Genomic DNA, 27,153 nt, shown 5'->3' with positions numbered 1-27,153 from the left:
CTCCATTGGTACAGAACATCAGCCTACTCGTTACTCTTGAATTGATAACTATCTTAGGTAGGCCAAGTCAAATCAGTGGACAAAAAGGCCATGTTTCAAATTAAGCAAGCCCAAATCCTTAGCTCTAGCTGAAATCCCATTCTCAGCATTTTCTATTACACGAGATATTTATCTGTCAATTTATTTTAATTCCTAATAGCTGTGACTTTCGAAAATCACTTATGGTTGATTCAGAACTTTAGGTATTTCATGTTAGGCCATTAGAACTCATTTAATTTACACTCCTTTTGGGTCTTTGGCTGCCCATCAGAACATTATTGAATTGTCATGCATTTCACCAATCTGGCCTGAAATATGTTCACCAACTGATAACCAAATACGCAGTGGACACAAACTGCTTATAACCCATCTGTTTCATTCTTGCCAACTAAATCTTGTAAAATTATTATTTTCCCAGAAGAATCTTTCCTGAAATACTTCTAGGACTTTGAAATGTTTTCTCAAAATCTCTATCAGCAAAGGCAACCCATTCACATTAAGGAAAGCACCTAAGGCATAACTCTTTCATCAGGTATATGGTATGTTTAATCGGCTAACACCTAGTTCAGGGGACTCTCCCACCCACCCCAAATCAGGCATGCACAGTTTTAATTTATTTATTAAAGTTGTTTTTATGAACCTTTGACCCCCAATTTAATAATATTGATTCCTAACAAACTTGCTCCCATTTCAGGACAAGAAACATGCAAGGTTAAATATAAGGTCTATTTGTTAATAATAAAAAAACTCAATCAATTTAAATATAACCAAACTATTCATTTATGAAATCTTGAGATCAATTTATACTATAATGCAGAATGATAAATACACTGATCGCATAACTTTGCTCAATTGAAATACCGGATATTTGACATTGCAGCATTTAAATAGCTTGTAAAAAGGAAAATGCCTGTTCAATATATATGTTTGCTAAAATTCCTTCATTGATGTTTCTATTTCATTAATGTAAAAAGGTGTACATTTCTCATTTTAAATGGACAGCTTAAAGGTGTCTATATTCTAGGAATGCACACAGTCATTTTGACTCTGGAAATACTTTGTCTGTGCTTTCTGTGCTTTGGCACGGGTAGTATAACTCAGTGGTAACAGGTTTGCTTTGGAAGCAAGACAACGTAGATCAACACAAGTTTGAATCCTGGGTCTGTGCTTTGAAACCTCTTCGGTATAAAGCATGTTAAAGATAACCAATTAGAATTAGAATTAGGCACTTTCTCAAGGAAGGAGTGATGGGTTCTCCTTGTATGCACAGCATTGTGCTTATTTTTTCAAATCTATAATTCCAGAAGCAGATACATTTCTTAAATATTGTCTAATTTCCCAAAATGTGCAGTCAATGTATATATCCACCCTTGGTACTTTCACAAAAAACAGGGGCTGGGAATTAATCTATTCTGCTTTAGAATGTAACTCCACTCTGAATTATGTCCCCTTGGTTATATATTTACATAGGAGTTTCTTTCGGCGGTCACACAGACAGGTGGGCAACCTCTTCAGGACTGGTTCAGTTCTCCCCCTATAGGAACAGGTGGACATCAGTCAGCAAGATGGGGTCAGCTTCCCTCCCCAGCCTGATCTCCCCTGCTCTATATTAGGGTCCTGTGCACTGCCTTTCCCACTGAAGAAGGTCTGGGTCTTTAACTCCAAAAAGGCCTCCATTGCAGTGAACTGCTAGTAATCAAAAATGGGTCCAACAGGAAAGCAATCTATTCCCTTCTCCTTTCTGTTATAGCCAATTCTCCCTTTTCTCCTTCTTCAATCAGGCAATCAGTCAGTGAGCGAGTGAGTGTCTGTCTCCAAAATCTATGCGTTCAAACTTTTTTACAGCAGACACCACTCTCTTCTCAGGGGAGTATAATTTCTCTAATCTAATTAGTCAATGTTGACATCACAATAAACCAACCTCTTCGTAGTCATTGGACATGTTAATGAAGGGGACAGTCTAAGGGGTGTGACTTCTAAACCCATCTTCCTTCCATCTGATGTGTCATCTTGGAGATGTTGACATTAAACATTTGTAACTTTCTAAAACACGATATTCCACACATGTGATCATGTTACTAATTGGTACATCAGATTGCTTCACTTAGCAAATCAAATAATGCAACTTTCATCTCAGTATGACATGGGATATTTGTGTTACAAAATATGGCTTTTTATACACTGATACAGTTACAAAATATGGCTTTTTATACACTGATATCTTTACAAAACATTTATTTTTCCCAACTCAGAATAACAGGCTCACCAACACGGATGCTAGGATATATGAATTACTAACGCGCACTGTTACTACAAGAAACTATCCACATTTGCCTAATTTGCATAACTAAATAAACATCTCGAAATATAATTTTGCATCAATCTAATAGAGCGTTTTGTGCTGAAACTTTTCAAAAACAAATATGTTTCCAAAACCTTGTGCTCAACAGTTACAAGTGGAAAATATGAACCCCAACGTAAAATTTAAAAGGCATTTTTTTCTTAGTTAGAAATTATTACAATGTATCCCCAGTTCCTGGCCTAGAACAGTCAAATGGAATCAGTTTCTTGTGGAAACCAGAGAGCTTCACTATCATTTCTTGGAACTTCATGTCATGACAGGTTTTTTATGACTCAGTACTGCCTTTTTGAGTAATTACAGATACTTCCTTTCACTTATGGTAGACTTTCAGTCTTGGCACAAGTCAGGTATTCATTCCTGAAGCAGTTGGGCTGATGACAGGATCTGATTATGTGGAGGAGGGACCACTGTAGTCCAGTTTTCAGACCATATTTAAAGATGTTAGCCTAGGCCAGAAACAAATGGGAGCTGGAAATATGAAGTATTCCAGTTTATTGCTTGCAAAGCAGGTTCAAGAGAAAAAGCAGGAGTTAACGTTTTACAGCCCATCCTATGAGTGTCATTTACTTCTCTGCAAGCAAGCCACCTCCTCTGTCCTTTTCATGTGTTGCTATGGATTGGGGGAAGGAATGGCATATGGTTTCTAGGCCCAAAGCTGGCACTTGATTCACAAAATGTATCTTTTTAAAGTCATCTTTTTTCATATTCCAATTGTCACCTATAACAGAACAACGCTATAACTTTTTCTTTATGATGAAAAACCTGTCAAAGACATAACATTTTTGATATTTCTGTAGGTTTCTTTCTACACAGTTGTTTCCCAGTTCAGAACAGGAAAATATACACAATGCAAGGCCCAGTTTTGTGTTTCCTTTTCTATTAAATGCTGTGCTTTCCATATCAGAATAAACTGTTTTCCATTTCATTACAGGTTGCTGGATACTTTCTGGTACTTGGAAATATTTATCTCAGGTCTTGTCAGTTGCTTAGGACATACAATCAGAAATTGCATATGGGCTATAAGCATTTCCTCGCATGTATTTCTTTTTGTAGAGATGCTGTGCGCAGGCTGTAGCTTTCATTTTAGTTGCGTAAATTGGAGCTTTTGTCTGTGTCCTTTTCTTCGGGATTGATCTCATTACTCTACCATACATTCACCCCATTGTTCTGTCATCTTCTGGCTCTATGGGAGCCGCCTTGCATTGGCACAATGAAGCACATGGCTGTGTATAAGAACCCAATAATAATAATGCAGTTAAATAGCCAGAGAACTATTTGTGGGTTGTTGTGAAAAATCTTTTATGATTAACATAGAAATGCAGTGCTCCTTTGGTCAACTAGATGGTATATGATATCAATGACTGACATATGCTTAGGGAATGCACAGCACTTTATGGAATTCATGTCACATTTAACTAAGGGCTGTACATTACATTGCACGTGTCTCGGCATGTGACTGTTACTTCTCTATCAAAATGTAGCTTGGTGTGCCAATATCCAGAAAGCATTATGTGACAAAATAGCCCTACTTCAAGCTAAAATTGAGAGAAAAAAACAGCCTAGTCCCTAGTGCCAACTCACGCAATTTTCCAGACCCACAACCACCTCGTCACCCTTTCTACTTCGCTCCAGTCATTACAAAAAAAGTTGAAAACATCATTGTTGGTCTAAAACCATCTAGATGCCAGGGAGATACCTGCCCAGCCTTAGTTATCAAGGATGGTGCAAAATATCTAGCTCTGTTCATCACTGCCTTGACTAACGCTTCATTTGAAAGCTGCTCAGTCTCTTACAATCTTAAAGAGGCTTGGTTCATGCCTCTTCTCAAAAAACCAAATCTAGATCCAAACATACCCACCAATTATAGACCCATAACAATGGCCCCATTCCTTCTAAAAATATTAGATAGAGCAGCCTATCTACAAATACAAAAACACCTAGAGGACAAAATCTCTTGGGCCTACGTCAATCCGGTTTCAGATCTAGGCACGGCATAGAAACTGCCCTCCTGGATCTAAAAATCCAAATGGATGAAGCCAAAGACGAAGGCAACCTGGCCATTCTTTGACTGCTGGACCTCTCAGCAGAGTTTGATCTCGTTGACCTTCAGATCCTTACCAAACATCTGACTTCTGCGGCAGCATTCTCCCCTAATACTCGGCTGATACATTACCAATCTATTGTGGAGTCCCATAGGGCTTGTGCGTTTCTCCCACGTTGTATAACATTTTCACAAAGCTCCTCTTTGATCGCCTTGATTGCCTGGGTGTCACCTACACGAATTATGCTGATGACACCAAGGTCCTCATCATGCTCCCTGGTTGCTATGATGAAGACTCAAAATTTCTTAACGACATCTACCTCGAAATTCTGGCGTGGATGGCTACCCACAGCCTTTGTCTAAACAACGATAAAACAGAGCTTCTGATCATTGGATCCCAAGCTTGTCTAAGCAGACTTGATGTTAGATACAAGATGTTCAACATATCAAAGTTGCCAACGAGGTGAAAACCTTAGGCTTCTACTTAGATTCCACTCTGTCCCTCAAAAAACAAGTCAACAGCACAGCTTCAACTACAGCATACACTAACATACTGATCAATGCCTGCAAACGTTACATTTCTAAGTTGGACTACTGTAATACACTAATCTTAGGCTCATCAGAATGCAACCTGAATAAATTACAAGTTCTTCAGAACAACGCTCTCAGATCTGCATTAAATATCCCAAGCTCTAACCACATCTCTGCAAATAGACGTTAAGCATGCTGGCTCCCAGTGCATGACAGACTTTACCTATGCATGCTAGTCATCACGCATAAATGCCTATCAAACACAGCCCCTAAATATCTGGCTGATAAATTCAGAAGAAACCAACAGTCCACACTGACAAGATCCTTTTATTCCCACTGTCTTAATATTCTGAAGTACAATCTGAAAACAGCAGGTGGGTCCAGCTTCCCTGTCCTAGCCACAAAGCGCTGGAACTCCCTCCCTACAACTATCAGGGCTGAACCGTGACTTTGGACTTTTATATCCAATGTGAATGCATGGCTTGGTGGCCAGCAACATTAAAACTTAAGTCTTACCTCCTCCACCACTCTTATCTATGAATCACTCCTCTGATGTTGTATCTTCGCTGTACTGATTCTAGATGCTGGTACGTTAACTAATCTGTAACCTATGTCAACTAGCCTGCCTTAACTGCTATTCTCTGTATGTGTTCTGCATTTTTGTATTTTGTAATAATCTGTTTATGCACTTTGTAACAATGTCCTAAGGTCAAGCGCCCAGATACCTCAGGGTTAGGTGCGCTCTACAAATAATAAACTAGACTAAACTAAACTAAACTAATCAGTTGGTCTCCAGATTGCGTGCAGAGTGCCAGAGAATAAACTCTTTTAGTGCTCTGCCTCACCAAAGCTTCATTGTGGGGTGGGAAGTGGTGTTGTTCACAAATCTCTTCTTATACAAATGTTCTCTTCTGTGTTGCTTTCAATTGCAGGGTTATCCACGGTAAGCAGATATTTCTCAGAATATCCTCACTGTGCACATCATAACATTATTTCTCTTGAGGCTGGAAAACGGTGCAATGGGTACCTGGTGTCAATTGCACTTGATTCGCAAAACTGTAAAACAAGTTCTTTGCTACAAAACACAATGACATAATGGCTATCTGTGAATGAATGACCGGAGGAAGGTGCATCTTCATAAGTACACACTTTCCAAATGCAAAGTGGTTGCCTCTGAAGGGATGTTATAGAATATGCAATGCAACTTGGATCACAACGCAAACATAATTATTCTCTAGCACTTGGCTTCTGTTCCAACTTGGAAAAAGTCAGATATGGGGGAAGGCAAATGTACAGGAAGAAATTCCAGTTTTTGTTTCTATAAAAAGTCTTTCAATGTCCCACATTCCAAGTTTGGCTGTAGTTTGGCAGAATTACTGACAAACTACTGCCAAATGGAATTAACGTTATTGCCAATTGGTCCCGTGGATTTATTGTGGGATTACAAGCTGTGGTAGGCAGGGCAAATCCCCATTTTTTGGAGAGCATACCACTCCTTGTATTGTGGATAAACTCTACATTGATGAGTGAAATTGGAGAGCCTAATATCTGTAGCCGGTTTTTAAGATGTTTAGAATAGCCCCCTTTTTTGTAACTATATATATCTTTTCCAGAAACATCAACATATTGTTGAGGAGAATGCCTTTGGCTTTCAACAAGAAAGACTCATATCCTCATATCCTCTAATCACTAATTATGAAGGTTAATGTGCATTAAGTACTCTCTATAATCTATTACATACAATTAAGTAAATACAACTATTTAGTTATTTTTCCATTGAATGATTAAAGAGGAGGGTTATGATATGATATGAGTCATTTATAACGCACCTGTACACAAGTATTTCTAGGCACAACAAGACAAGGTAGGGGAGACAGAGGGAGGACAAAAAAACAATCTTACCAGGCCTTGTGTCATTCAAATTGTGCAAGTGCAGGGAGGAGAGGGAGAGGAGAAGAGCAGGGGGCAGGGAAGGGGGAAGTTTAATCAGGGCAGAATTGCTCAAGAAGTGCAGTCAGGGCAGCGGGGCTCTGGGTAAGTGCTAGGAGGCAGTGGACTTTAGGGTTACAGATACAGCCCCAAGTGTGAGGTAGGCCCAAAGGCAGTGCAGCGGCTATTGGTCCTGGAGGAGCCTAGAGCCCATGAGATTCTGAGGGTAGCCAGGCAACCGGTCAACACAGCTGACAGGTGGGTCAGCAGGGGAGAGAAGGAGAGAAAGCAGAAGCGAAAGGTTTGAGAGGGGCAGGAGGCCATTCGAGAGGACGGCTCCTGCAGAAGAGAGCGATCTACCATCCACTCTTTGCCTGGAGAAGCATCTGAACCTCAGAGAGTTGGAGGTGGCTAGGTGAAGGGCTCAATAAGGAAAGTGTTTAGAAAGAGAGAGAGTTGGATGTAGTGTGGACATAGGCCCCAGAAAACCTTTGTGGACAATGCAGAGGGTCTTGAACTTGATCCTTGCAGCCACCAGGAGCCTGTGGAGAGATTTACGGGCTTGAAGTCAAGGACAAGTCTCAAAGTCCTGTTCTGGATTAGTTGCAGAGGGCAAATAGTAGAGGAAGGCAGATTGAGAAAGAGGCTGTTGCAGTAGTCCAGCCTCAAGAGAACCAGGGCTCTGGAGACAGTGAGTTTCTGGGGAAAAGTGAGAAAAGGAGGAATACCTCAGAGGAGCTGCAGCTGGTAGTGGGACTTCTTAGCGAAATCCTTCATGTGAGGAGAGAAGGAGATTGTGGAGTCAACGATGACCCCAGGGTTTTTGCCTCACAGGAAGGTGCAGGAAGAGGGCCCACGGAGAGCGGGCAGAGTGAAAGAGGGGAAGCTTTAAAAGCATATTTTGCATTATACCGCCTGATAATGAACATTGGCCCCAGTGCATAAGCATCGTATTGTAAATCGCATTTAAATGAACTTGCAATAAGTTATCTACGCCACCATCTTAAAGTCATCCATCATTTCGATTAACTCCTGCTTTCTGCCCTATGCTAGAAATTGTGTTTTTGGCTCCAGCCGAGCAAAATTAACTTTGTACTGTGTCAATGTAGATAAACATGCTGAAGCTGCAAAGGTGGAATTGTTTGCCCTGCACTAAGAAACTTTGAGCTAAACAAGAGCCATATTTAAACCGTAATCTAGAGACCCCCTGTATCAATAGTGTCTTCTCTGTTCCAACAGCAAAACAGAATGTTGAATAGCTGAATATGTGTTTTTGCAGAAATCTGTGGTTTCGCTCCTTGAAACTAAGCTGACTTCAAACTCAAGAACAAATGGTAGACAAATATGAGTAAATGAAACAAGGACTGATACCATTTTGTTTTATGTGCTAAAAAAACATGTCTAGTGTTTGAGGAAAACATTGAACAATGTATAGTTGTTTGAATCTGTATTAGTTATGTGAACTGGCCACAAACCCTAGTGAATGGATAACACGAAGATGGGCTGGACGATGTGTCCGGGATTGTGAGAGAAATGTATAAAAAGGCATGCTTTTAATGTCCAGCACTCTCTCATCTCACGGTGTCCGCTACCACACATTGCGAGGTGTTGAGAGACTAGACAGCTGTTCTGCAAAAAAAAAGTGTACTTGTACCATTGTACTCGTGCCTGGCGTATTTCTATTAAGTAGTATTAAACCTCAATATTTCTTTAATCTTTCAAAGCGGAGTCAGTGGTCCCAATGAGAAGGATCTCAGTCTTACTGGCATTAAGGCAGAGATCTTTGGAGGCACACCACTCCTGAATCATGGATAGACAGTCAGGAATGAGTGAGAGAGCAGAGGAAGCTGAGTGTCCTCCGCATAACACTGAAAGTTAGAGGAGAATGTAGAGACAAGGTTGGCTAAAGGGGCCAAGTAGATGTTGAAAAGCCAGGGTGAGAGACTAGAGCCCTGGGGAACACCAGATGAGGAGAGAAAGTTAGTGGAGAGAAAGGACCCACGTTGAACCTCGGAGGGTCAGTCCAGGAGGAAGGAGGTCATCCAAGCCAGTGCCTGATCTGTGATGCCGAGGTTTTCACAGAGAGGATTGATAAGGATTGCACGATTGACTGTGTTGAAAGCAGAGAAAAGATCAGGTAGGATGAGGACAGAAGGAAGACTAGAGTTGAGATTACTGAGCAGATCTACAAGGGTGTTCAGGAGAGCAGTTTGTGTGCCTCTGGCTGCTCTGAAGCCAGACTGATGGTCATGGAGTCAACCAACAGATTTAGGGGGTAATTCATAGAATGCAGCGCACAAGTGGCGCACGCGGCTGGCGCACAGTGTGCGCGTGCGAATCCCTGCACCAGCCGCGTGCGCTAAAATCCATTTCCGCGTATTCATGGATTCCAGCCACCAAAACCAGCCGTGGCGCACAGTGGCGCAGCGACCCTGCAGCAGCGCCAGTTACGCCCCCAAGAACGCCTCTCGCGCAGGGAAAAGCCATCAATATACCCAATCCAGCGCAAAAGGCTGCGCTAACCCTGTACCAGCACGGCAAGCGGGCTACATGTATCACTGGGGTGCGCGGGAAGTTCCACACGCGATTTCCGTAGGGTACGCGTATCTCAGGGGTGCGCAGGAATTTCCACATGCGATTGGGCCCGTGCGAGCAGGGTACGCGTATCTCAGGGGTGCGCAGGAAGTGCCACACGTGATTTCAGCAGGGTACGTGTATTCCAGGGGTGCACGGGAAGTTCCACACGCAATTCCATCAGGGTACGTGTATTACAGGGGTGCGCGGGGAGCACCACACGTGAATTGCACGTGTGGGACCTCCCAGGTGTTCCCTCTACACCCTCCACGGCCCCTGCAGGTGGCTCACACCACAGGGGCCTACCCTGCACATGTCCTGCAGGCACACCATCCACCATGGCCATGACCCCCAGCCAACCCACATGTCAACTTGCACTACTGCCCACCAACGCATGTCCCCCTGCACCCCCAGTCACCAGGGGCACCCTCCACCAGGCCCCACCCATGTCTCCCAGAACCCCCACCCCCCAGCAGTGCAGGGGCACCCACCACCAGGCCCCCACCCATGTCTCCCACCACCCCCACCACCCCAGTCACCAGGGGCAGCCTCCACAAAGGCCCCCACCCATGTCTCCCACCAACCCCACCCCCCCAGTCACCAGGGGCAGCCTCCACCAGGCCCCCACCCATGTCTCCCACCACCCCCACCCCCCAGCATTGTGGGGCACCTGCCAGCAGGCCCCCACCCATGTCCAACTCATGTTCCCCACCACCCCCACCGCCAGCACTGTGGGGCACCTGCCAGCAGGCCCCCACCCATGTCTCCCACTACCCCCAAACCCCAGCAGTGCAGGGGCAGCCTCCACCAGACCCCCACCCATGTCTCCCAGCACCCCCACCCCCAGCCACCAGGGGCAGCCTCCACCAGGCCCCCACCCATGTCTCCCACCACCTCCACCCCCCCAGCATTGGGGGCACCCGCCACCAGGCCCCCACCCACGTCTCCCAGCACCCCCATCCCCCAGCAGTGCAGGGGCAGCCTCCACCAGGCCCCCACCCATGTCTCCCACCACCCCCACCCCCCAGCACTGTGGGGCACCTGCCAGCAGGCCCCCACCCATGTCCAACTCATGTTCCCCACCACCCCCACCCCCCAGCACTGTGGGGTACCTGCCAGCAGGCCCCACCCATGTCCAACGCATGTTCCCCACCACCCCCACCCCCCAGTAGTGCAGGGGCAGCCACCACCAGGCCCCCACCCATGTCTCCCAGCACCCCCACCCCCCAGCCACCAGGGGCAGCCTCCACCAGGCCCCCACCCATGTCTCCCAGCACATCCACCCCCCCAGTCACCAGGGGCAGCCTCCACCAGGCCCCCACCCATGTCTCCCACCACCCCCACCCCCCCAGTCACCAGGGGCAGCCTCCACCAGGCCCCCACCCATGTCTCCCAGCACCCCCACCCCCCAGTCACCAGGGGCAGCCTCCACCAGGCCCCCACCCATGTCTCCCACCACCCCCACCCCCCCAGTCACCAGGGGCAGCCTCCACCAGGCCCCCACCCATGTCTCCCACCACCCCCACCCCCCAGCACTGTGGGGCACCTGCCAGCAGGCCCCCACCCATGTCCAACTCATGTTCCCCACCACCCCCACCCCCCAGCACTGTGGGGCACCTGCCAGCAGGCCCCCACCCATGTCCAACTCATGTCTCCCACCACCCCCACCCCCCAGCACTGTGGGGCACCTGCCAGCAGGCCCCCACCCATGTCTTCCACCACCCCCACCCCCCAGTCACCAGGGGCAGCCTCCACCAGGCCCCCACCCATGTCTCCCACCACCCCCACCCCCCAGCAGTGCAGGGGCAGCCTCCACCAGGCCCCCACCCATGTCTCACACCACCCCCACCCCCCAGTCAACAGGGGCAGCCTCCACCAGGCCCCCACCCATGTCCAACTCATATTCCCCACCACCCCCACCCCCCAGCACTGTGGGGCACCTGCCAGCAGGCCCCCACCCATGTCCAACTCATGTTCCCCACTACCCCCACCCCCCAGCACTGTGGGGCACCTGCCAGCAGGCCCCCACCCATGTGCAACTCATGTTCCCCAGCCAACATGTCATCACAATCTAGATCCCTGGTCCCTATGGTCAGCCTCCAAATGCAAAACACCCACCCGAGTATTGCATCCACCCACTCATAATTTGCAATTACATCACAGAACACCAATTGCAAGTTCCGAAACAAACACATTTCCCTCACATACACCCAATGGGTGTCAGTGAATCTCAAAACGCATATCATGAAATGCATGAAACCAATGAGATACCACACATTGAAGTTCACCAAAAAAAATATGTATAAAAGGAAACATAAATAGAATAAAAAATGAAGAAACAGAAATGTGAATGTACAAAAATGAAAAGAAGCATGTCCGTTAAAAAAAGCAAAACCAAAAATAAAATTCCAAAGTAATGTTGTCCAAAGTCAATGTCCACAAAACAAAATCCAATGGGAAATAAAAAAGAAAGCCATTGCTCCATGGTTAAAAAGTGAAAAAGAAATACAATCCAACTGTGAACTATGTACATGGGAACAAGCCAGGGTCCATTATCCCAACAAAATAAAGGAAACCTATCTAACTACACTAACTAATAAAATAAACTATATACAAAAATGTGGCCAATGTCCGAAAGGTCCAAATAAAATAAAAACAAAAATGAAACCTAACACTACCTACATAACTATGTACAAGGGCAGCGGGCTAGTTTCACGGCTCACTTGTGGATGTCCCGGGCCAGGGCATCATCGAACTCCTCCTCAATGTCCCGGAGGCGGTCCTCCTCCATGGCCCGAGGGTCCACAGGGCCGTCGACGTCTCCACCTCCAAACCCCTGCGGATTGCCTCGAGGCACTCGGCCCGCCTCAGGGCCCTCCGCATGGAGTTCTGCGCCCTGACCATTGTGAGCCGTGCCTCTTCCGCCCGCTGCCGCTCCGCATCTATGGCGTGGCCCAACCGCTGCCACACGGAAGACACTCTCTGTCCTGGGTCCTCCTGCCCTCCAGCCGATGCCTGCCCCTCCGATGTTGAAGGCCCCGAGCCTTCATGGCTCCCACCACGTTGCTGCTGCTGCTGTGCCTCTGCCCGTGCACTGCCTCCTGCTGCCTGCACATCCTCCGCCGGCTGGGGTGCAGTCGTAGATGTGGCCACCCCTGCGGGACGTCCGACTCCCGACTGTGGCAGGGATGCCTCCTCCACCAGCCTGGCCGCACCGTCAGAGGCAGCTCCACAGGGCACCCAGGTGACTGATGGGTGGGAAGATGGCACAGAGGACGACTGGTGCGTAGGGGGTCCAGTTGAGGAGGGGGTCGTAGCAAGCCCCATCAGATGGAGGAATCCGGCCTGGGTGACCTGTCCCAGCAGGCTGACGTGGTCAACGAGCCATTCGAGATGACATGCAGTCTCTTCATGAAAAGACTGCAGGTCACCTCGCATGGCCCGTTGACGCAACGCCACACCAGCCAGGACAGGCTCAACCCGGACCTGGATAGCCACGTCCGCAGGCAGAGGAAGGCCAGTTGACGTGAGCTCATCCCCTGCCTGAAAACGGGTCTGGACGTAGGCATCCCTGCTGGTGCAAGATGATGCAGGGACAGGATCAGGGACAGCATTGCACACAGGCACCTCTGCGGCTGCCTGTGCTGCCTCCTGTCCCTGGTCCTGCACTGCACCACTAGCACCAGTGGGATCCCCACCTCCAGACCCCGTCTCTGGTGCTTGCACGGCCTCCTCCTCCACCAAACCCCCCACCAACCTGGATGACTCCGTGCCATCTTCCCCTGTTGGGCCCTGTGGGGTCCCAGCTACCCTTCTGCTGCCGAGGAGTCCAACTCCAACCTCCGCCTCTTGGATCTCCCCCCGGCAGCTGCGGCCTGGGACGCGGCACCGGACTCCTCACTCCCCGACGAGATGACAACATGGGAGGGGAGCCGGGCCTTGCGTCTCCGGATGGCGGTGGGATCCCCGCCGTTGTGCTCCACAGCACCTTCTCTGCCCTCTTCATCAGTTGACGCTGCAGACAAGGAGAAACAAAACACAGGCATCAGGGCACTGTACAATGGACACATACACACATGACAGTTGTACATGAGTGGCATTGGCAAACCTCAGACATGTCATCACAATCCCCAACACACATTTCATTACAACTCGCACACATGAGCCATACCACAGCCATATCGCAACTGCCACCACCATCCATACACATACAACAGCATGAGCAGCCAAAGGTGAGCCAGACATCACATGCAACACAGGAAGTACACCACACATGTACACACACCACCACACTTGCATGCATGTGTACACCTCTGCCAAGTGTCGCAGTGTTCAGACGGGCATCCATGTCACATCTGCCAATCAGGCTTCCACATACCGCTGTCACATGCATCCATGTTGCATCACTGTTGCACCCTTGTCAAATACACACACATGCACATGTACACAGTGCTGATACATGCAGCCAAAAACAACATACATGCATGACATCACGGACATGTCTACTTACATACGCATTCATCCAAACCTGTGTGCCCACAAAACTGCATTTGGCATGCAAGCCTACACACACAAGCACCATCCATGTCTCACACATTACAGCCCTCGCATATGTCAGCCCCACGGCCCTGTACACCCCCACCCATACTCGACCCCCTACAAACAGATGTGCAACCTGCACACTACTGAATAATCGCCACACGCACTGCTCACAATCAGGATGCATGTACACTCACCGCTCGACTCCAGTCAGGAGTCTTCGGTTCCAGCAGGGGTGGTCACAGCAACAGCACCCCTGGCTGATGTGCAGGCAGCAAATGGCAGGGCACGTGGGCAGCAGGCAGTCAGGCAGCAGCAGATGGCAGGTGGGAGCGTGCTCGGGGCTCTGGGGGGCAGTAGTTCGGCCTTCTGGGCAGGAGCGTGGTCTTCCGTGTGTTTACGTGTGGCCAGCTTGATACGGAGCGATTTGGCACGTGAAAAATCTGCACGTCAGCGTGTAATTCGAGGAAAGGCCCTTAGCGCGTAAGCGCGTCTGCACACATACGCATTTTCATTGGACAGAAGGCCCCTCAAGCGCAAGCGCCCCTGTGACGTGACGCGTACAGACGTGCATGGGCATTTCAGCGCGCGTGAAAAACTGCACATCCGCGTGTAATACGAAGAAAGGGCCCATGCGCGTAAGCGTGCATGGAAAACTGCACATCCGCGTGTAATACAAGGAAAGGGCCCATGCGCGTAAGCGCGCGTGAAAAACTGCACGTCCGCGTGTAATACGAGGAAAGGGCCCATGCGCGTAAGCGTGCGTGGAAAACTGCACGTCCGCGTGTAATACAAGAAAAGGGCCCATGCGCGTAAGCGTGCGTGAAAAACTGCACGTTCGCATGTAATACGAGGAAAGGGCCCATGCGCGTAAGTGACGTGACGCGCGCGTGCGTTTCCCTCAGCACGGGTTAAAGGTGAGCGGGCCCAGCAGTTCGCTGTACGTGCCTTTCGTGGAGACCGACGTGTGTTGCTGCTTCCTGTTGTTTCGCGCGCCATCACAACTTCACAGCTATCAAGGACGCATCTCTTCTTTTGGCGGGGGTATTGGCTACGTGTGTTTTTCTGCATCGCGCTAGTCAGACTGTGAGTCGCACACGCTCTTTTTCCCACTGCAGGTGCCCCTGTGTATCGCACCCATTTTCGATGTCATAGTAGCCTGCGTGTCCCACGCGTATGCGTTATTCGTGTTACTGGGTGCCACCGCGTACTGCGGGAGGTTGAATACCACGCACGTAGGCTGCAGGGTTGCGTGCACGGTTTTACTGCAGTTTTGGGGTGCCTGAGCATCACATACAGCCTTGCAGGTGCAGGGGGGCTGTTAACATCTTGCTTCCCACCCCCTTCACCCTAATTGCCCAGGTCAATTGTGGTGTACACCTCCCATTGGCACCACTCCATCTGTGCCAGCACTACTACATCTGTGCCATGGTTGGGAGGCCACCAAAGGTGAGGGGCGCCTCAGGTGGGCGTACTCCTCGTGGCGGGCGTGGTCGGGGACGTGGCCGTGGTGACCAGGGAGTAGGGGGACTCCAGGGTGTCCAGGGCAGCCACAGAGGGGGAAGAGGCAGGGGTGCGCCACTTGAGCACAATGTTGTGCCATGTGTCGGTGCAGCCATGCCACCACCCCCTGTGGTTCCGGGGGACGCAGCTCCTGCGTCTGGCACTGGCAGCCATTTGACCCGGCAGTCCGTTCCATCGACTGCCACGGGCCCAAGGGTAGTGGTAGCTGCAGGTGCAGCTGTGGACACCGCCACCCTGGCTCAGGGTCTGCCAGCGCAGGCTGCGTTGGCACTTGAAGAGCCCTTGGTAGATCTCCAACAGGCCAGGGGGGAAACCATAGGGGCAGGCCGGGCTGCTCAGACCAAGACACGTGTCCCTGGGGCAGTCATGTCATCTGCTGCCCCGAACAGCCGGGTGTTGGCAAGTGCAGGGGCAGATGCACCCAACAGCACCCCGGTTGTGAGTCTGCCAACCAGGACCGTTGCGGTCAATGACCCTGCCACAGCTGATGTTGCTGCGCAGGGTCCATTAGTGGGCACCCAGCTGCCACTGACACAAGTCAGGCCTTTGGTCATCCCTCCACCTGCCACTCCCTTGGCTCAATCCACCGAACCCACTGACCATACTGGTCAGGGCGGCATTAGCCAGCCAGGGTCTGCGCCACAGTCCAAGAGGAGGAAGGTTGCACCTGCAGCACAGGCTGGGACCCCACACACAGCCACGACCTCCTGCACGTCGAGGAAGAAGCCTTTCTGTAAGCAGGAACTGGACTTCCTCGTGGACTATGTGCGGGGCCACAGCCGTGACATGCTAGTGGGTGCCAATAGTCAGACTACGGCTGCCCAACGTGACACCCACTGGAAGCATGTTGCGGAACATGTCAGTTCATTCGGCCATGAGGTGCGCACGGCGCAGGAGTGCAAAAAGCGTTGGAATGACATCAAGCACAGCACTAAGGCCAAGCGTGCCTCAAATTACAACTTGACTCTGGTGACTGGCGGTGGGCCTGCACCAGAGGAGGAAGAACTCACACCGCATGAGGCTCTCGTTGCGGAGTTCATACCACCTGAATTGGTCGAAGGAGTGGGAGAGATGCTGGACTTTGATGCCCAGTCCAGTGAGTGTTGATGTGTGTTTGTTGAGGACGTGTGTGTTTCACTTGTGGGATGTGTTGTGCATGATTGCTGCTACATGTGACGTGTACATGGTTCTGATGTGTAAGTAATGCAATGCTACCGTCATGCATGTTTCCTCTGCCTGCATGCAGGACTCCATGTAGGCATGCTCCCTTGCCCCTCCTCCGCCACTCTGCACCCCAGTTCCACCTTTGCACTGGTCTGCTTCAATCTTGCCAATGTGTACTTTCTTGTTCATGTGTCCTGTGTAGATGCTAACTTCCAGCGTAGAATCTGCCAGACATATGCCGTGTGGTACAGCCTTAGTACTCGATGCAGGGTATCTCACTTGTACTGTGCATGAGTCAGATGTCCCATGAGTGCCCATTCATGCTCCATGTGCATTGCAGGCATGCCCCTATGTGTCCTTGACTGGATGATCACTGTAACATAAGTCCTTGGTTACATACATTGCCTGCCATCTCATCAGCCTTCCCATGTCAACTGTGGCTCAGTCCTGCGTTGCACACATGTTTAGGCTCTGACAATCTGTGTGGCTCACAGGCCTCAGCCTGTTCAATGGCCAATGACTCTGTCCAACTCTTGTTGTGTCTTCTTCACACGTGGGCGGCCTCCGGAGTTTCCATCATGTGTCCTGCCCACTGTCCCAGCATCATTTGCAGTGTTGTAATTTGAATCACATTAAGCTGTTAATGCCAGTCAACACTGCCTGTCAATACACAGGTGTATGGTCAGCCTTTTGGTACCATGCTAGGCATCCCTGCTTTGGTACTGGGGTGGAGGGGTGCTTGGCTTCTAGACATGGTACACATTGAATGCACAATGCACGTGATGTCTGAATTTGACATTGCACTGCCTTCACATTTCCTGGCACACACCATGTAGTGCTTGTACATGTAGGTAGTGAGTGGCGTACACATTTTCTGCACAGCATAGAGCCACTTCCATGGAAACTGCCAACTTTCAACAGGTCTGATCACAGAAGCTATTCAAAGTAGACCCAGCATGGATGCCTGGTCATATGTTGTGTGTCACATGTCTGCCGGATGCCTTTGCTGTCGGTGTGTGTGTGTGTCGTGTGCTTCTGACATGTGTATTGACCTTTTTCTCTCTATTTTTCAGGTGATGACGCAATGGAGGCGGAGGATGGTGTTGTCATGCCAGACACAGGGTTGGTAACACCACATCAACCCGGCACTACTGGGGGTCGTGGGGTGGTAGGCCACGAAAACCCCCAAGTGCTGCAGTCCATCTTGTCTCTGGCTGCCTATGAGTCCAGCCTTGATGACGACTCTGACGTCCATGTTGAGTTGGATGAGCATCAAGTCCATGTGTCAGGGGTGAGTGATTCTGATGTGGACACTCCTCTGTCTGCGACACCTACACTGAGGGACCAGACAGTCTTGGTTCCTCCGCCCGTGGTGGATCGGGACGCAGGGTCACCCTCCACACCAGTCACTGATGTGCCTGGGACATCACGTCGACTGGGCATGTAGTCGTGCAGCCACAGGCGGTGCCAACACAGCGAGGACCCCCGATCCTTGGGTCCCGCAGGGGTCAAGCCCGGCAACGCGGTCGCCACGCGCAACCGCTGTATACTGAGTGGGAGCAAGACATGAATGCCAATTCCGAACGGTAGGGGGCAGCAATGGAGAACATCGCTGAGAGCATGGAGCGTGTGGCCCGATCTGTGCTCCCCACTGCTAGGCAGGTGCTTCTCCAGCAGCAGGCGGCACAGTCCACGGCCCGCTCGCTCAGGCTGGGCATGGCGGCCTCAGACAGGGCACGCCAGGCTGAAATGTCGTCTCTGTGTCAAGCAATTGCTGCTCACGCAGAGGCGCACATGGATGCCCTGAGGGAGGAGTATGCTTCCCTCAGATCCACTCTGGGTGTCCTTATGATGTCCCAGAGGCAGCAGGCAGAGGAGAGGTTTGCACAGCTTGAGCGTACCATCTCGGCTAAGCTACAGGCTTGCCGGGAGGTGCAGCGGTTGTCCAGCCAGGCCTTACAAGAGGAACTCCGTGTTACACGTGCTACCTTGCAAGAGGAAGCACGTGTATCACGTGAGGTTCTGCATGCAGATCTATGTCACATCGCCACACAGAACCAGGCTCACCCGTCCGGCAGACTTGCTGCCAACGTGGGGCAAGCTGCGGCTAGGCGTGGCAAGGCTACTGTGCCACATCCTCCTTTACAGGATGAGCCATACTCGGACGACCATCTATCTCCCACATAGGTCGTGCTGTGCAGGCGTTGAGCCCATGGAGGATTTTTTTTTGGCTCAGCATCATCGCATGTGGATGTTGAGCAGCACCCTGTACCTCCCCCTCCTGGGTGCCTCCCCTCCCCCCCGGGTCGTATGTGGCCATTTTTGATTTTTGTTTTAGTTTAGTTAGTTAAGTTTCTGTTTAATAGTTAGTTTAAATAGGTAATGTAGGTTTTCCATAGTTAGTGTAATTAGTTAAAAGTTGAGTTAGTTTAAAATTGCTAGTCTATTGTGCTTTCATGTGACGGTGCGGTGCTTTGTGGCTTTTGAAGGCATCCACTGTCTGATCCAGCTGGGCCCTTCATGGTTGTCTTGTGTAGGTGTTTGCTGCTTGGGGTCCTTGACTCACATATGCCACTCCTGCCTCCCTTATCCATGGGCTCGCAAGGATGGTTCGGTGTTACAGCATTTTACACAAGGGCTTTGGACTGTCATATCTGTGGCATGTCTGGTGCTGTGTGACTTGTGTTGACACCCCTAGTGGGGATGATTTAGGTGTCATTGTCCACTGTTCAGCTTTTGCTAGATGGGTGTGTCATGATTAATGTGGACATTGATTGCTATGCATTGTGTAGTATGTTTCATATCTTTCCTGTACATGTGCTTGATGCAATTCATGCTGTAGATAGTGTTCCACACTTTGGAGGTGAAAGACGGACTGATGGTGTGATTTGTGATGTGACTCTCTGACATGGTCAAGTAATGAGATGCCTGATGAGACACACACAGATGACTTTAAAGCATTAATCATGTGTTTCATGCCCTTTCTGCAGGGGGATGAGCCTCCAGAGCACCTTTGCCAGCAGACATGGCCCATTGGACGACGGAATTCTGGACCCGTTTGTTGGTGCCCACATGCACATGTGTGCACAAGCAGAGGCACAGTGATTGCAGACCCACATCCTAGAACTGCTGACATGTTCCAAGGAACTCCAGGCAAGGTGAGCATCACAGGGGGGCCACGACACAGCAAAGCTTGCACCAGGCGAGTTGCACATGCAGGCTTAGTCACAGCACTGAGGGTGAGCTTAGACGAATATTGGTGTTGAAGCACACAATGCAGCTCAGATGTGTTTGTGGACTGATGGCTGTTGATAGTAGGGTTGTCTGGGACACATGCAGGGGCAGTGGCACATACCCTCCGTTACACCAAGGTCCATTGAGGCACTTGTATCAACCATGTAGCCTTCCGAGACATGGAAAGGGGCAGCTCACAGGGACATACAGCAAGGGACATACTCGGGTGCAGTGGATGTCTCTTCCACGTACTTCATGATAAATGCACTGCCAACTTTGTTTCGGTCATGGTGGTACGCAACTTGCTCTGTAGTCATGGCTTGCTATATGGGTCTGTCTGCTTACCCAGGGAACAATGCATGTTGTGTGAATTGTGACACATTGGTGTTCCATTTGCCACGCACCCACCAGCGGCTGACTTACTGCATTGACTGTGTATGACCCGTCACAGGGGTGATGTTATATATGTACGAAGCATCAACTACAGATTGTCTGTTTGTAGAGTAGTTTGTTGCTATGGGGCATGTTTGGTGTTGTGTTTTTGTGTAATTGGCACGTACAGGTTGTTGACTGTGGATCTCTTTGCAGCATTGCAGTGCTCCTGTAACCGGACCTGAGAGTGCGCAGGCAGGAGGCCAGCACTCAAAACCAGAGCTAAGTGTCTTGTTGTTTTTCTTACAAACTGCTCTGCATAGGCTTGCTGGGGAGTGTACTGATGCATGGATGTATGTGTGGTTCAATTTGGTATGTTTTTTTCTCCCTAATCATCCGTGATCTTATGCAATTTTGAAACCTGTACCCTCTACCCGGTGTTCCTGCTTCCCGTGACTATCCAAGCAACGTTCCCTGACCCTCTTTCCCCAGTGGGGTTGCGGATGCCTGTGTAAGCCCCGAACTTGCAGGCGCCAAAACCCTAGAGGGGGTGGTTGGTTCGTACCACTCCTGAGCCTGGACTACAGAAGGCCATGACAATGATGTCCAAGTTTGTTTGGATTGTGTATGTGTTCATGCAGGTTGTACATTTTCGTGCATTCCCTAGTTTCATGTGTCATTCCTCCTCCCCTCTCCTGCCACTCATTCCAGTCATCCAGTGTGTCAACACCTGTCCCGACTGCATATCCCTGAACCTCATTCTCCACCAGGGTCTCAGGGGCCTGTGTGAGTTTGACCTTGCAGGCACCCGGGACATGGTGGGGGTGGTTCTTTCGTGACACTCCCGCGCCTGTACAGGGGACCTGTGACAGTACACATCCATTCATGGTGCATCATCCTATGTCATGTACCACACATGTCTCACATCCTGTCGTGACATTGTTTTGCTGTGCTACATTGGTTGTTGCATCATTGTGGTAGTACTTAGCCTTTGTGAGGTACTGCTACATCAAGTCATCTACTGGAGGGTGTTCGGGTTCGTTTTTATGCCTTGGATTTTGTGATTTTGGTAATGAGTGTGGATTCTGAGGGTTCAGGCATCTTTTTACACACAAGGTGGGAGATGGTGACGAAGGGTAAAGGTGATCCTGTGGCCAGGTGGAACTGAGGTTTGGAGGCTCCATGACCCAGGTGCAGTTGTTCAGTGGGTCATGGTCATTTGTGAGGGAGGGGGGGTTGTTGTTGATAGTTGCCTTGCCCTGCAGTGTGATGGGAACTCTGACATAGTAATGGTGGTATCCTATGTACATGTTGTGTTCTGCTGATCAATGCCTGTTCATGTGTTGTGTTTTCCTTTCAGGTGCGAGGGGATAGTTGTGGTTTGACATGCTGGGGTGTACACATGGTGGATGTTCACATGTGATGTGTAGGGAACACTGATAGTCACTTGAGTGCACATGCATATGTGGAGTGCATGTCCTTGCAGAACCACACACTTGCACTCTGATGCACTACATGTACTCCCACCCTTGCATATCCACGTGTACACTGTTTGCCTTCTGGTGTCCACTGTGTCCCGGCAGCACATGTTCTGTGACCGATCATGGATCCAGTACATGCCTAATTTGATGTTTGACGTGGTCTGTCACTTAGATGTGATGCTCAGGGTGTGCATCACACACAATGGCTGTTCACTGTGCTGTGCGCTGAGCAGTGTGATGCAGGAGTAGGACACTGCACACATGAGCTGCAGTGTTGATTTTGCAATGCATAATGTGCATGTAGACAGGCATTCATTGTGATGTTACGTCTACGACTGTTGTAATGCATTTGGAAATGACTTATTTTGGGTGGGAGATTTTGTTGGTCTGTCATTTCATCTGATTCCGGGTCAGGCAGCAGTGTCCGATGCCACTGTACATTTAGGACATGGCAATGTGTACCTTATCGTTACTGCATTGGTGTATGGGTATTGCTTGCCATGTCATGTTGATGTTTGGGAGGGTTTGAGTGACATGACAGTGATGGCCATGGCCTGTTTTGCAGGTGTGTGTGATGCACACCTTGCATGTCCGGGTCATCCGCTTCTCAGAGCAACTAGCTGGGGGTAGATTTCTCTCCGCAGCAGGGCCCTCCCCCTGGAACAGACTTCCGGCCTGACTTGAACTTGAGGGGAACCATCTCCAGTTCTGGAAGCACCTCAAGACCTTCCTCTTTGCTTCTGCTTACTCTCTGCCTCTCCCTTGTAGAATTCTCCACTGGAACTGCACAGGAGCTGCAACTGGGCCACTCTCACCGACCTCGGTCCCTGGCCCAGCCACTCTCCACTTGCACTGCCTCCCTGGCAACCCCTGCACTGCAGTGCTGTCTCTCTATCCCTACAGCCCTCCCTTCCCAGCACTTGTCTGCACTTACCTTTGTAGTTGCCACCAGGCGACCTATGTATTATTTTTTTGGGCTACTTCCCCTGTACTGGACTCCCCCCCACCCTTCCCCTTGCACTTTTCCCATTCCCCCTACCCCTGCTCTTGCACGATCTCAATGACACCTGGCCTAGTAGTACCGTTCTCTGTGTTCCCTTGTTCCCCCCTCCCTGCCTCATTGCGCCTTGGAATACTTGTGTATGGCCCATATCATGTCATATGTCATATGTGTGCCTTTTGGTCACACAGGATAGCTTGTGTTTAAGTATCTAGGGATGCAGACGATGTGGCACTTCCATGGCAACTATCTCAGGGTGGTAGGGTTGTGACAGTTGACTGTCTCTTTGTCATCATCGATTGTCACCTGGTATGTGCCAGGCCTGTGTGCACTCCGCAGGGGTGGGAGTTTAGGTGAAAAATGTGGCCACAAGCTGGGTCTGAGCTTCCTCGCCACGTGCCCTGTCCCCTCCCATGGGCAGCGCCTGTGCCTGTGGTTGGGGATATGGGGGCACCACCATGTCCACCGGGACGCCCTGCCGTGTTGCAACATTGTGCAGGACACATGCTGCCACAATGATCCTGCACACTACTTGTGGTGCATAGAGTAGTTGCCCACCAGAGCGGTCAAGGGAGCGGAAACGTGACTTGAGCACTCCGAATGTGCGCTCCACTATGCCCCTGGTTGCAATATGGGCGGTGTTGTATCTTACCTGGGGTGGTGTGGTGGGGTTCCGGATTGGCGTCATCATGTGGTTGCTCAGAGGGTAGGCACTGTCCCCTGGGGAGGTGATAATAGTTGAGATTATTAGGGTTTGGATATTTGTCTGTGTGTGACTTGCATGCATGTGCAAGGGCATTTGTACTGACCTAGGAGCCATGTGTCACCATGCTGCCCAGCTTCCAGGGCCCGGCTCAGGGCGGACATTCTGTATATGAAACTGTCATGGGTGGAGCCAGGGTAGTTTGCATAGACAGAGGTGATGATTCCCTTTGCATCACATACCACCTGTACATTGATGGAATGCCACTGCTTGTGGTTTCGGTAGATGTGCTCAATGGCCCTAGGTGGACGTAGGGCCACATGGGTGCAATCTATGGCACCGAGAACTTTGGGGAAGTGTGCCACCCTGAAAAAATCCAGGACAACGGCCTGCCTTTCTGCGGGTGTTCTGGGCATGTATATGTGCCTGCGGACTGAGGGGCGCGCTGTCATGATTGCCAGTACCTGGTGTAGGCAGCGTGACTGCGTGGCCTGTGAGACCCCCCCCACTATGGCAGTGGTCCGCTGAAATGACCCAGTGGCCAAAAAATGCAGGACATTGAGCAGCTTCTCCAGGGGCTCAATGCTTGGGAGCAAAGGGTGGGGGATGTGAGGTCATCTTCCCACTCCCTGACCAGGTCTAGGATGATATGGGGTGGAAACCTATACCTGCCATAGACCTGGTCGTCAGGCATACCGAAAAGGCTTGTCCGTGGTGCGAAAATGCGTGCCCTGGCTATTCTCCTCCTCCTGCGGTGTCCCACGATCAGTGCAGCGACAAATGGGGCATTCATCGTAGCTGTATATAAGCGTTTGTTGTTTGCGCGCACTTTTATGCTGTGCGCGGGGACGGCTCCGCCTGCCTTCGTGTGGGCGGACGAGTTGACGCCTGTGCACGTCTTTTGCCGTGCGCGGGTTTCCCGTATTCGTTTACGGTCCGAATATCATCGCGTGTGATCGGAGGGGAGTGAGCGTACACGCAACTGGCCTGGGTACGTGTGTTTCGGGGTGCGCGGGAAGTTCCACACGCGATTAGCCTGGGTACGTGTGTTCCGGGGTGTAGGGAACTTTCACACGCGATTGGTGGAAATCCACGTGTGTTCTGTCATCACGTGCAATGAGGGAAACCCCTGCGCGCGTCACGTCACAGATGCGCTCACGCACTAAGGGCCTTTGGTCCAATGAAATCGCATATGCGTGCTGCCGTGCATACGCGCTAAGGGCCTTTCCTCGTATTACACGTGGATGTGCAGTTTTCCACGCACGCTACGCGCATGGACCCTTTCCTCGTATTACACGCGGACGTGCAGTTTTTCACGCGCACTGAAATGCCCATGCACGTCTGTACGCGTCATGTCACAGGGGCGCTTGCACTTGAGGGGCCTTCTGTCCAATGAAAATGCATATGCGTGCAGACGCGCTTACGCGCTAAGGGCCTTTCCTCGAATTACATGCTGACATGCAGATTTTTCACGTGCCAAATCACTCCATATCAAGCTGGCCACGCGTAAACACACGGAAGACCACGCTCCTGCCCAGAAGGCCGAACTACTGCCCCCCAGAGCCCCGAGCACGCTCCCACCTGCCATCTGCTGCTGCCTGACTGCCTGCTGCCCTCGTGCCCTGCCATTTGCTGCCTGCACATCAGCCAGGGGTGCTGTTGCTGTGACCACCCCTGCTGGAACCGAAGACTCCCGACTGGGATTCCATCGCTCCACAGCCCAGCCCCAGGACCCAGTTGCCCACCCACTCCTGCCTCTGGGGTTGTCATGTCGGGGCAAACACCATCTGGGACCACTGACAACCCCCGGCCAGAGAGGCAGAGGGGCACCAGCTTCAGTGCCACCGAAGTTGGTGTCCTGGTGGAGCAAGTCCTGGGGCAGTATGATGCCCTCTTCGGAAGTTCCCGCGCCGACAAGGAAGGACGGACTCGGATCTGGACTGACATCGTGACTGCCATCAACGCGGAGGGGGTGGCAGTCCGCGACTTACAACATGTCAAGAAGCGCTGGGAGGACTTCAGGTCCAGGACCCTGAACAAGGCCCGGTGCCTCTTGAAGGCAGCGGATGCCAAGGGGCGCCGGGGCCACTTGTCGGAAGAACAGATGAGGGTCCTGGAATGCATATCCCCAGCGCTCCACGTCCAGGTCCTTGAGAAGCAGACCCGTCTGGAGTCGAGCGGTGAGTGTACATGCATCCTGATTGTGAGCAGTGCGTGTGGTGATTATTCAGTAGTGTGCAGGTTGCACATCTGTTTGTATGGGGTCGAGTATGGGTGGGGGTGTACAGGGCCGTGGGGCTGACACATGCGAGGGCTGTAATGTGGGAGACATGGATGGTGCTTGTGTATGTAGGCTTGCATGCCAAATGCAGTTGTGTGGGCACACATGTTTGGATGAATGTGTATGTAAGTAGACATGTCCGTGATGTCACGCATGTATGTTGTTTTTGGCTGCATGTATCAGCACTGTGTACATGTGCATGTGTGTGTATTTGACAAGGGTGCAACAGTGATGCAACATGGATGCATGTGACAGCGGTATGTGGAAGCCTGATTGGCAGATGTGACATGGATGCCCGTCTGAACACTGCGACACTTGGCAGAGGTGTACACATGCATGCAAGTGTGGTGGTGTGTGTACATGTGTGGTGCACTTCCTGTGTTGCATGTGATGTCTGGCTCACCTTTGGCTGCTCATGCTGTTGTATGTGTATGGATGGTGGTGGCAGTTGCGATATGGCTGTGGTTTGGCTCATGTGTGCGAGTTGTAATGACATGTGTGTTGGGGATTGTGATGACATGTCTGAGGTTTGCCAATGCCACTCATGTACAACTGTCATGTGTGTATGTGCCTATTGTATAGTGCCCTGATGCCTGTGTTTTGTTTCTCCTTGTCTGCAGTGTCAACTGATGAAGAGGGCGGAGAAGGTGCTGTGGAGCACAGCGGCGGGGATCCCACCGCCAGCCGGGGACGCAAGGCCCGGCTCCCCTCCCATGTTGTCATCTCGTCGGGGAGTGAGGAGTCTGGTGCCGCGTCCCAGGCCGCAGCTGCCGGGGGGAGGTCCAAGAGGCGGAGGTTGGAGTTGGACTCCTCGGCAGCAGAAGGGGCAGCTGGGACCCCACAGGGCCCAACAGGGGAAGATGGCACGGAGTCATCCAGGTTGGTGGGGGGTTTGGTGGAGGAGGAGGCCATGCAAGCACCAGAGACAGGGTCTGGAGGTGGGGATCCCACTGGTGCTAGTGGTGCAGTGCAGGACCAGGGACAGGAGGCAGCACAGGCCGCCGCGGAGGTGCCTGTGTGCAATCCTGTCCCTGCATCATCTTGCACCAGCCTACGTCCAGACCCGTTTTCAGGCAGGGGATGAGCTCACGTCAACTGGCCTTCCTCTGCCTGCGGACGTGGCTATCCAGGTCCGGGTTGAGCCTGTCCTGGCTGGTGTGGCGTTGCGTCAACGGGGCATGCGAGGTGACCTGCAGTCTTTTCATGAAGAGACTGCACGTCATCTCGAATGGCTCGTTGACCACGTCAGCCTGCTGGGACAGGTCACCCAGGCCGGATTCCTCCGTCTGATGGGGCTTGCTACGACCCCCTCCTCAACTGGACCCCCTAGGCGCCAGTCGCCCTCTGTGCCATCTTCCCACCCATCAGTCAACTGGGTG

Source organism: Ambystoma mexicanum, chromosome 4q, assembly GCF_040938575.1.
Source record: "Ambystoma mexicanum isolate Mex_15411 chromosome 4q, UKY_AmexF1_1, whole genome shotgun sequence".
NCBI lineage: Eukaryota > Metazoa > Chordata > Amphibia > Caudata > Ambystomatidae > Ambystoma > Ambystoma mexicanum.
Note: the sequence above shows the minus strand (reverse complement) of the source record.